The 12108-nt window shown below is 38.4% G+C and overlaps 2 pseudogenes; both read left to right on the top strand.

Moving 5' to 3' along the window:
- Positions 1-1594: 1594 nt before the first annotated feature.
- LOC129236538 (U2 spliceosomal RNA) lies at positions 1595-1778 on the top strand (annotated as a pseudogene).
- Positions 1779-2351: 573 nt separating this feature from the next.
- Positions 2352-2535, top strand: LOC129236569 (U2 spliceosomal RNA; annotated as a pseudogene).
- Positions 2536-12108: the final 9573 nt, after the last annotated feature.

The raw sequence follows: 12108 nt of genomic DNA, 5'->3' as shown, positions 1-12108 counted from the left end.
TTGGCGCAGCTGAGCACATGCACCACTTGGTTTATTTATTCTGGCCAGTATATCCCAGCGGATATTACACTGACTAGCTAGGTAGAATCTTCGACTTTTTTGTGCTCAGTTTTATTGACTTCGTTTTGTCGTTATTGATTTTAAGGCCAAATTTAGCCGACTTGGCGCACAGAGCGTCTAGTTCTGCTTGCATGTCAGTGCGCTTTACTGATAATAATCAAAAGTCATCCACATAAGTGAGGTTTTCTAGATGTTCGGTGAAGTTCCAGTAGATGCCTCTTTCCTATCATCTACGGAAATGTGTAGGATGTAATCAATAACAAAAGCGACAGTAAGCATCATTGTCGAGCACCTGTGCTGGTTGTGATGCAGTCTAAAAGTTCGCCGTTGAGAAGTATTCTGCACTTGAAACCCGCATACTGGGCTCTGATTAAAGCTGTCGGCTTCTCAGGAACACCTCTATATCTTCACGTGGAGTATGGTATCAAACGCCATGCAATAATCAACGAAAACAAGTTGAAGGGTTGACTGCCATTCGTTCATTAGCTCAACTATAGGGTGGGCCATGTAAAATTTGCTTTTTGAATCAGCTATAAAAACAAAAACGAATCAATATTTTTTCAAACTTTTCTTTTTATTTTGAAGATTGAACATTGTCATTTATGAATGAAAAATAATATCGTTCAAATGACTGCTACGACTGGCCATTTACTGTAACGGCGGCTCCTCGCTTATTTTAGAAAAAAATGGCCCGATGATGCCGCCAGACCAAAAACCGCACGAAACAGTGACTCGTTGTGGATGAATTTGCTTCTCTACAGTAACGTGTGGGTTTTCTGAGCCCCAAATCCGACAATCTTGCTTATTGACGTAGCCACCGATGTGAAAATGAGCTTCATCAGAAAAGATGATTTTTCGGTAAAAATGCTCATCTTCGGTCAAACGATTTTCTGCCCATTGAGCGAACCGAAAACGCATTATATGGTCATTAGGCTTCAGTTCTTGCACCAATTGAACTTTGTAAGGCTTCATACCGAGGTCTTTATGCAAAATTCTCCCCAAAGAAGTGCGTGAAATGTTCAATTCTTGAGAACGATGACGAGTTGAGGTTGTTGGATGTTCACGCACATTTTTGGCTACAGCAGCAATGTTTTCGGGTGTACGCACTGTAGGAGCACGTTCACGTGTTGTTTTATCCATTAACGATCCACTTTCATGAACACGATTAACAAATTGATCCACAAACTGTCTTGTGGGCAAATCTTTTTTTTGGAATTTTTGAAGTGAAAACTTCTTTAGAATCGTTGGGAGTGATTTGAGGAAAAGTGAAACGAAAAAAGCGACCAACTTGGCTACGGAGCGTTATATTATATGTTGATATAAAAGTAGCGACGAACTAAATAAAAATAACTTTTATTTTTTCTTGTGATTCGAACCAAGGATTTTGGATCGGAAGCTCACATTGCTAGTCGCTCGGCTACCGCGCCATGCTCTTGTCGCTGGCCTAAAAGTTATTTAGTTACGAAGCGTTATATTATATGTTGATATAAATAATTTTTGTGAGCGTGTAATTCTCAAGAGTTTTATTAGGTTTATTATTTAAAATGTATTGACTAGGTAGTGTGGTTATCAGGTTAACATCTGATAGATCCTCCATCGGAGGACAACAAATGTTAAACTGATTTTTGGAAATGGGCGGAGTGTTTTAGGGGCTTGCTCCTTCTCTGCCACGGGTTGACCCGGTATTGCAGTACCGCCGGGATTTCGGCTTTGAATAAATACAAGAAAAAATATACTAATACATTTGGCTTTGGTGGGAAGAGCCATAAATTTTTATATGAATACATGTAGACGAAAATGGAATTTTTTTTTTTGAAATTTGCATTGTAGGACATTTCTGATTATTTATTGAAAACAGTTTTTTGGTTTAGATACTGAAAGTCAGTTTAAGTGAATCGGTATAAATATTTCGTACATTAATTTTTGAAGTGAAAACTTCTTTAGAATCGTTGGGAGTGATTTGGGAAAAAGTGAAACGAATTACATCATATAAACGTAGCGACGAACTAAATAACTTTTAGGCCAGCACCGACAGTACGGCGCGATAGCCGAGCGGCTAGCAAATGTGAGCTTCCGATCCAAAATTCTTGGTTCGAATCACAAGAAATAAAATTTTTTTTTTTTTGAAATTTGCATTGTAGGACATTTCTGATTATTTATTGAAAACAGTTTTTTGGCTTTTCTATTTTTGGGTTAGATACTGAAAGTCAGTTTAAGTGAATCGGTATAAATATTTCGTACATTAATTTTTTTTTTGTGAGCGTGTAATTCTCAAAAGGTTTATTAGGTTTATTATTTAAAATGTATTGACTAGGTAGTGTGTTTATCAGCTTAACATCTGATAGATCCTCCATCGGAGGACAACAAATGTTAAACTGATTTTTGGAAATGGGCGGAGTGTTTTAGGGGCTTGCTCCACCTCTGCCACGGGTTGACCCGGTATTGCAGTACGGGCGGGATTTCGGCCTTGAATAAATACAAGCAGAAATATACTAATACATTTAGCTTTGGTGGGAAGAGACATAAATTTTTATATGAATACAAGTAGACGAAAATGGAAGAAATTTGTAAGTCTGTTTCTTCGGTCCGTTTGGGTATTTTTTTTGACAACATCGAAACCAAAGCATTTGTATCATATTTTATCTATCATAAGCCACTCGTATCATTTGTTGAAATTGAAAACATTGAGGATGAATAATGATAAAATGAAGAAAATAAAATATGAACTTTATAGCAATATTATAATGAACCTATAATTATCCCGCTCCTAATGCTGCTTTCGTCTTATTCTCTCTCAGTTTGTTTTACGGAAGGTTTCACTTCTATCAAGTCTAACCGTTAGACTGGTATTTTTTTTTTTTCAAATTTCTCACAGTTTGAGTAGAAGACTCACCACTTTGGAAATAGGTTTTCAATATTTCCCAATTTGGTTTAAGTGTATAGCGTCCCATTTCTAAAATGTCAAACCTTTAAATACATTATGGACACATTTGACATGTCATTTGTGTTACCATTCTCAAAAAAATAGGTGGTTCAAAAAGCAAACGTTATATGGCCACCCTGTATGATGCGTAAGGTGTAATCTGGTCTATACTTACACGAATGGTTTAGACGAAAACCAGCTTGCTGCTTTGTCAGAGTTTGGTCAAGCTTTGGTTTAATGCGGCTTAAAAGTATAGTGGACAGTACTTTGAAAGTGTTGTATAGAAACACGATTCCGCGGTAGTTTTTGCACAAAAACAACATCAAAACGCTGTACGACATCAAACGGAAAATGACTGGTAAATGTAATGCATTATCGCATTTAATAAGATCAAAAAACGGAGTTCACTTAAAACAAAGAACGAACAGCTCAATAGATTCAGGAAGTACTTTTCTGAAATATTAAACTCTTGCGACGGTGAAGAGGCCTGCTACAGCTGCGCCGCAGACTGACAGCACCCAAATATAATATTTATAACCCCTGAACAGAATAAGCTCTGCACCACTATCGTTAGAGATCGGTTTGGCAATAAAAAGCTTAAAAATCAATGAATCGCCGGGCTACGACAGAAAATTTTTAAAAGTGTGCCCAAAGTACACGGCGAAACTCCTGCTTCCCATATTCAGCTCTATTTGGGTGGAAGAGAAGATCCCCGAGAGTTGATTGTAGGGTATTTCGGTTTTTGTCCCACAGAAAAGCTACCTTTCCCAGTGCACAAATTTAATTTACTATTGGCAATTTAATTTACTATCGCCAGTTCATTCCTATCTGGGTGCTTCGTGGCATACAAGTTCAACTACTAACACCAAACAAGCTCATTTCCCTGCAGGGCAGTTCAAGTCATTCAAACATTCACCAAACTACAATCGGAGGTGTTGCTAATGCTACTGCTGCTGATGATGGTGGCGATGATGCTAATGATGATAATAAACAGTGCAGGTGGGAGTAGTAAATTTAGTAGTTGGTTCACTACTGATTTCATTGTTTAACCGGCACTAAACTTACTGGCCCACCCGCCTAACAAATCACCCACCCGTCCGCCTGCCAAATCGCCAGGCAACTAGCTTATCGCCTGATTAAACTTGCTGCTTTGCAATAGAATGGCATGCAAGTTTCGCATACTTCACTGCAACAATGTTTTGCGGCTAAGTGGTGTGTGGCTTAAGATGGCGCTAGTGGTGCTGCTGCTGCTGTGCATGCCGGTGGTGGTGGCGGTAACGTGCCAGCAATTGCCCATATTTGGCAAAATTATTTAAAATTCGTCGGTTCGTATATTAATGTTGAATGTAAATATGTATGAATGTATGTGTATGTAGCACATATGCATGTGCACTGCAGCCAATAACTATAGAACGCATACTCGTATATTCTCACATGCACATCCGCATATACGCTTACTATGCACGTCGTATGCAGGCATAGGTGTGTGTATGTGTTTTGCACATATGCAAATTTGCAAAACGGCTCATAGTCATGCAGTCGGCGAGCTCATATAAAACCGATTTTAGTAACTGCTGGCGCGCCTCCATTTGCGCTCTACAAAGAGCTGACATTCGCACAGTGGCGTGTTTCTGTGCTTTCTGAAATCGAAATATCTATTGAGGGCTTAAAAATTTTTCATGAATGAAATTACTGCATAGACTGAATATTCAAATTATGAAAATTGATTTCCGAAATAAAAAAAATGTTTACAGATCGCTTTGCTCAACGCCAAGGGTTAGTTGATAAAGCTCACTGCTGACTAAGTGGCTTTGTGATTAACCAAAATCGTCGCAATTGAAGCGACATCGATCCATACAGGACAAACCACTTAACAATGCATTCCGTAAAAGTTTCTTTTGGTTCGATTTGTGGAGTGAAGTGACATTTTTTTCATTCACGACATCAACACCAATCACCAATATGGACTAAATGGCTTCAGCAAGTGCAAGATGCCACAAAGTGCATAAAAGCATCATTCGAGAAGAGCATTTGGGGTCTACAAGGATTGAACCTGCCAATGGACCGGCTGTTTTCTGAGCAACAAACGGCAAGCAACTGAATGTGGATGTGGATATTACATGGCCGCCGTAGCCGAATGGGTTGCTGGCTGACTACCATTCGCAATTCACAGCGAGAACGTCGGTTCGAATCTCGGTGAAACACCAAAATTACAAAAAAAACAATTTTCTAATAGCGGTCGTCCCTCGGCAGGCAATGGCAAACCTCCGAATGTATTTCTGCCATGAAAAAGCTCCTCATAAAAATATCTGCCGTTCAGAGTCGGCTTGAAACTGTAGGTCCCTCCATTTGTGGAACAACAACAAGACGCACACCACAAATAGGAGGAGGAGTTCGGCCAAACACCCAAAAAGGGTGTACGTGCCAATTATATATATATATATATATATGTATATATTAGGGCGGGTCGATTTAAAAATCGCTCATTGCTCTGTGAAAATCGTATTCTAGGGATCAAAATAAGAAACTTTGTCGAAGGAACCATACCTCTAAAACGAATTCTGATGTTCCCCAATTTGGGTTGAACGAAAAATCCCACTTTGACCCATTTAGAGTGCTCCAAATGCTCCAAATGTATGACCGACCCCCACTAACTTTGGACCGCCGATCCACCCATGCCAGTGGCACACCCCCTGGAACTCCCCTGGGGGTTCCCCATACAATCATTTCAAAATATCACCATTTTTGGCCTTTACATCAGAAAAGAAACTAAAAAGTTCGACCCAAATTGGGGGACATCAGAATTCGTTTTAGAGGTGTGGTTCCTTCGGCAAAGTTTCTTATTTTGATCCCTATAATATGATTTTCACAGAGCAATGGGCGATTTTTTTGCCTCCCCACAAATCGACCCGGCCTAATATATAATATATATACATACATATATAACTCTATAAAGCATTTTAAGCAGTGGTTCTAACGAGATTCCAATTCATGAATTCCATCTCTAAAGTGAGAATCTGGAAGGGCTGCAAAATACGCTTACACAGCTGTTATGATCTCATCATTTGATGAAAAACGCCTTCCACGCATGCATTTTTTTAGATCGGGAAACAGATGGAAGTCGCTTTGGGCCAAATTGGGTGAATTCGGTGGATGCTCCAAAAATTCAAGGACTTTAGCCATTCTCGAAATGCTCTTGTGACACGGTGCATTGTCCTGATGAAAAAGTATTTCTTTTTGCAAAGTGGTGCTCTTTCACGAATTACTTCCTTCAGCTGGTATAAAGGGTTATAATAATATTCAGAAAATTAATGTTTTTACCAATTTGGAAGTAATCCACAAATAAAATTCCTTTCGCATCACAAAAATTGATGCTAACACCTTCTTGGCCGATTTCTGAACACGAACTCGTTTCTGAGCCGAACTAGGTGCACACCACTCTTTAGCCTCTTGTTTGCATCTAGGATCATGGAGATAGATCCAAGTCTCATTCGTACTGTTAAATCAACGCCCAAAATCGACATTATTCTTTCGAAAACGTTCTAAATGTTCATGAGAAATTCGCTTTCGAATGTGTTTTTGTTCCATTGCTAGCGAATGCGGCAACCTGCACAATGGTTCACAATGACTTGATCCATTCATTGAGCCAGTTTGCAATGCCCTCGTAAGAAGTGAACCGCTCTCCAATATGGGCTGACTGCATTGATTGGAATAGATGGTAATCCGAAAGTGCAATATTTGGGAATACGGTGGGTGGGTCAAGATTTCTTAATTCAGTCCCTCTAAATATTTCTGGGCCGACTTAGCAACGTGTGGCCTGGTGTTGTCATGCAGCAAAATCAGTTTGTCCATGTCTACCGTCCCATTCTGGCCGCTTTTCTTTAATGTCTCGATTCAAATGCATTAGCTGCAGTCAGTAACGATGGTTACAGATGGTTTAAGGAGTTCATGATAGATAGCACCCTTCTGATGCACACCAGATGCACAACATAACCTTTGAAGCATGAATATTTTTTTTCGCTGTCGATGGACCGGGTTCACCTGACAAGCTCCAACATTTTCTATGCTTAGGATTATCGTAATATTATATATCTATTTTTTATCGCCAGTGACGATGCGATGCAGAAAACCTTTTTCTTTTCTGTCGTTCAAGAAGCATCTCACACGTTCCAGTTACCTGCTTTCTGGGATCTCACACACCACCAAAAAAATTTGCATCGACTAATTTTTTTTTTCTTGCATCGGAAAATATAATAACTCCCAACAATGGATGTAAGCGCCAATCATGGGATGTGTTTACAAAACACTGAGATTGTGTTGTTGATATACGAAAAAATTAGCCAATAACACTTCGTTGCCGTCTGATAAACTACAAAAACGACGTTGCCGACAATAACACTTCGTTGCCGTCTGGAAAACGACTGCTTGGACGAGTGTGTGAATACATGTGAAATGATCGTGCAGAATTCGGCTGCCGAATTTCCCAAGTGACTTCCCAACTTCAGCTGCCACAAGTTCCCCTCATAATTCTGTTTCTCCATATTTAATCAGCAAACCCTTTAAATCTATCATGTTTGAGCGCCAAATACATTAAAACCTCTCTTGGAGAGACACTCACAGGCACTCAACTTTTGCCCGCCCAAGAAAAATGCTCGTGTGTAATTTGAGCATTTTGTTCCGATACCTGAGACTTAGTATAACAACAAATTTCCGCCCAAGGGAAATGCTCGCCCAAGAGCGGTGTACGTTAGGACAAAACAGTGTTTTTGTATCAATTTTTCTTCAAAATTGACACTTTAATGCAAAAAAACAGAAATATATGAGCAAATTCAATTTTGAATGTCTTTCTTTTCTTTCTTTCAATTTTCGTAGTGAAATCTTATTCAGGTGTATTTGAAATTTTTGCAGAGAGTACATATATCTGTTCTTTAACAGAATGTGATGTTTTATTAGCAGTGAATGTAATAGTAACAGTAACTGTAGCAGTATCTGCTGCTCGAATAGAGTGAACAGTACCGACGGGTATAGAATTTACATTCAGAGAACTGCATTGAGATTTGTATTTATTAATTTGTTTACCGAAGAGGCGAATACTCGGCTGAGTTAAATATGTAAACAAAGCATGTGTGTGCATATAGGATATCTGCTACTACGCTGATGAGGAAGATGAGTAAGCAGGATAATTTGAAATTAATTTTTTTTGTGAGTATTTTATTTTTGGACATACATATATAAGGTTTTCCAATAACAGGTGCTATTGGTGAACGGATTGCGCTATCGAGAGATGATTAACGATTTTTTATGGCCGGAATTTGATGGTATGGATATGGACAAAGTTTATTTTCAACAAGACGGCGCTACGTGCCACACAAGCAACGAAACCAATGATCTTTTGCGGGAAAAGTTTCCGGACCGTGTTATCTCTCGAAGAGGTGATCACAATTGGCCATCGAAATCTTGTGATTTATCACCTTGTGACTTTTTTCTTTGGGGCCACATAAAAGAGAAGGTCTACGCCAATAGCCCAGGGTTGATTCAAGACCTCAAATATGGAAATCGTGAGGCTATCGAGGACATAGGGCAACCACTTTGCAACTCGGTTATGAAAAATTTCATGAAAAGGATATTGTCCTGTAAGCGTGATCGTGGTGATCATTTGCCTGATGTTATTTTCCACTATTAAGGGCATACCTTCCCCTTTATAATGAAATAAACATCCGGCCATTTATATTAAAAAATAGCATTTTTCTTTGAATATCAAAATAACACCTCTTATTGGAAAACCCTTTATATGAGCTATAGTGATATATTCTATAACCTAATATAATTGTTTAATATTTTAGATAACATCTATCATTAATAGTTTTTTCATAATAATTAAAATTTATTAAAACATTTTTCAGAGAATATAGAATTTATTGCTTCTTCTCATTTTATCAGTTTTTTCATTAAATAACTCTAAATCCCTTTAAGTTTTCCGCATGCTACACATATTTTTTTTTTTTACTCTTTAACATAAAATGTTAATTTCTGTTATGGTTACCAATTTAATAACACTGCGCGACAAATTGGAGGTCCAAGGTGTGCAAGTTTTTGCGAAAGAAATACCATAGTGAAAATTTCCAAGAAATATATTTGCAGAAGTCTCTACTTCCTTATTTTAATACGAAATTTTATGTGCTTGTCAAATAAAAAGGCACTAGGAAAAATAAGTTGAAATGTTTTATAAATAAATTTTATTTCACATGCCGAACATTATATTATAGGTATACATATTAGGTGCGCCACTTGCGTTTTTTTTTTTTTTGATGAAAATATAACTTTATTCTGAAAAAAATGGTTACAACTGAATCATTGAAAGTATTGCCCATCGCTGGCTACTACTTTTTCCTATCTTTTTGGTAGATCTCGTATACCGTCGCAGTAAAACTGTTCATCTTTTGAGGCTATCCACGGATCAAGCCATTTTTTGATGTCTTCATCTGAATGGAACTGCTGGTCAGCTAAACCATGTGCCATCTAACAGGTGATAATCGGACGGCGCACTATCTGGAGAATTCGGCGAGTGGGGTAGGATTTCCCATTTCAGTGTTTCCAGGTAAGTTTTAACGGGTTTGGCAACGTGAGGCCGAGCTTTCCATACTGTAGAATCACGTTTTCGTGCCTCTCCGCGTATTGCGACCGCTTCTCGCGCAGTGTTCAGCTCAATCGCATCAATTGAAGTCGATACCGATCAACAGAGATGGTTTCGCTCGGTTTTAACAGTTCATAATAAATAACACCAACGTGGTCTCACCAAACACATAACATAACCTACGCAGCGTGAATATTCGGCTGAAGTGACGACATAGAAGCATGCCCGGGAATCCATTTTTCATCACCCGTCACAATGTGATGAAGAAAACCCTTCCTTTTTTAATATTTAATTTGAAATTTTTCGAAACCTCCTTTGGTGGCAAAGTTGAATACTTATTATTGACTTCTACTGATCGAAGACTTTGGGGATTTTCATGTACACACTCCAAGTAATCGTTCTGCAAGGGAATTTCTCGCTACCCTCAAACTTGCGCGTAATTTGGTACTTTAAGTTTTCACTTCTGTCGGCAATTCTTATAACTACCAACTTTTTTCCTTTTCGTTGAATTTTTTAACATTTACATAACCCGACACAATCTTTTCCATAAAGTACATTGAAGAAATAGTGCTGAAACATAAATATCGATTCGTCTTCTTCTTGATTGGCGCGTTAACCGCTTAACACATTTCAGCCGAGTTCATTCGCAGTGGTCGTCATCAGAGTAAGTAGTTATCATCCGAAGCTTTGTTTGCTTTTTCATTCCGGAAGTGTTTTAACGTGGCTAATCTCAAGCCCAGCGCACAACTAGATATCCTGGGTTGTCTCGCCTTAGGAGAACTCCGGAAATTTTGAGCTGCTTGGACCGTGTGCAGAAGAATCGTCCTTACCACTCCCAAGTGAATGGCGATCAGAGACTTGCCTCACTTGCATGGACTTCTACACATGAAACCTTCCTCCATATCAAAAACATCGATTGGAGACCTTAAAAGATCAATATTCCCAACATGAGCGGTTATTTAACTGTTTTTGCTGTGTTGAATTTCTTTGGGAATTCTGAGCATAGCTCATGTTAGGCTGTTGTTTAACAGCATTTAAATACGAGCTCAGGAAACTGCTTTGCATTGCGGTGTTAAGATAGTATCTAAGAGATCGTATGAGAAAATGAAACAAATTGAAGGACCTAAATGGTAAATGAAGACTCACGAACTATGGAAGGTCAAAGTTGCGGAACAAAGGTTCTCTAATCTGAAGCAAAAGCTGAACACCAAGCTCCATCATTTATTAAAATTTATAAAGCAAATACTCAGTTTTATATTAGGCCAATTTCTACGCTGCTTAGCGGACAATAAAATAAATAATTGTTTATCGTAATTTACCTGCATTTTATACACTAACGCCACACAGTGCCAACCACTATCTCGCAATGCACATTTCTGGCGACTACAAATGGTATTTGTTTTTAAGCCAAATGAGTTGTTTATTTTTCACAAATGGCAAATAGAAATTACATTTACCAGTTGAATGAGTGATAATTTCATTCATGAAATTACATGCTTCCACACGCTTTTACGGACATAATGAGCAAATAAGGTGAAGTAAAACGGACGCGTAGTGCCAGAGCAAGCCAGCAAGCAGGCGAGAAAGAAAACAAAAAACTACTGCTCGAATGTGGTAAATTGCAAATTGTGGCTTAAAGCACACACACAAGCACACATCCACACATAAGCATTTCACAAACAGCAGTTTCACTGCGCATGCAAGCCACTGCAACTGTATGCGGCGCATAGCATTAAGTCATGACTCGAGTTGACTTTATCGCCCGCCTCCACTCGCCAATGCTCAGCAACCAACCGCACTCAAGTTAATATTAAATAATTACAGTTTAATTGAGCGTACAGCACAGGCGAGCACCCAATAAATGCTTGTTTGTTTGACTCAAACTAAAATAAATCCGGTAGGAAAGTGAATTATAGCAAAAATTAAAAATAAAAATGTTGTAAAAAATTACTTACGGAAAATGAATTCATATTCAACCGGCAATCACTCATTCACTTGATCGCTCACTCGCTCAATCACTTAGTCGGTCAGGCAGCCAGGCGGCCAGCCATTCGGTTGGCCTGTTGAAATGCCACTTTCCTTTCAATGCCATTTTTAGTATTTTTTTCCACTTTATTACCTAGAAATGAAATGAAAATACGTTCGAGCAAGAAAACACCTACATTTATGGCTTAAATTAATCACAATCTCACAAACGGCAGCAAGACCAACAACAACCAATCAACAAAAACAAAAGGCGAAAAGCGTAAGTACGTATAACAACAACAACAATGCCGTCTATGAATGTAGATGACGGTGACGACGTCAGCCTTAATAAAAATTAAAAAAAAATTTTAACCCAGTGAAGACTGATGTAGTGGCGAACCTGTTTTTCGCTCTTAATACTTTGAAAAAAAGATAAACAAAAAAACTAGTTCTTATTAACAACTACAGAGACAAAAGCATTTGAATACATAAGCAGGTAAGATGTGTAGGTGTATGCAATACCTAT

This window comes from Anastrepha obliqua, chromosome 1 (genome assembly GCF_027943255.1).
Source record: "Anastrepha obliqua isolate idAnaObli1 chromosome 1, idAnaObli1_1.0, whole genome shotgun sequence".
Classification (NCBI taxonomy): Eukaryota; Metazoa; Arthropoda; class Insecta; order Diptera; family Tephritidae; genus Anastrepha; species Anastrepha obliqua.
Note: the sequence above shows the minus strand (reverse complement) of the source record. Positions and strands in the feature narration are given on the sequence as shown.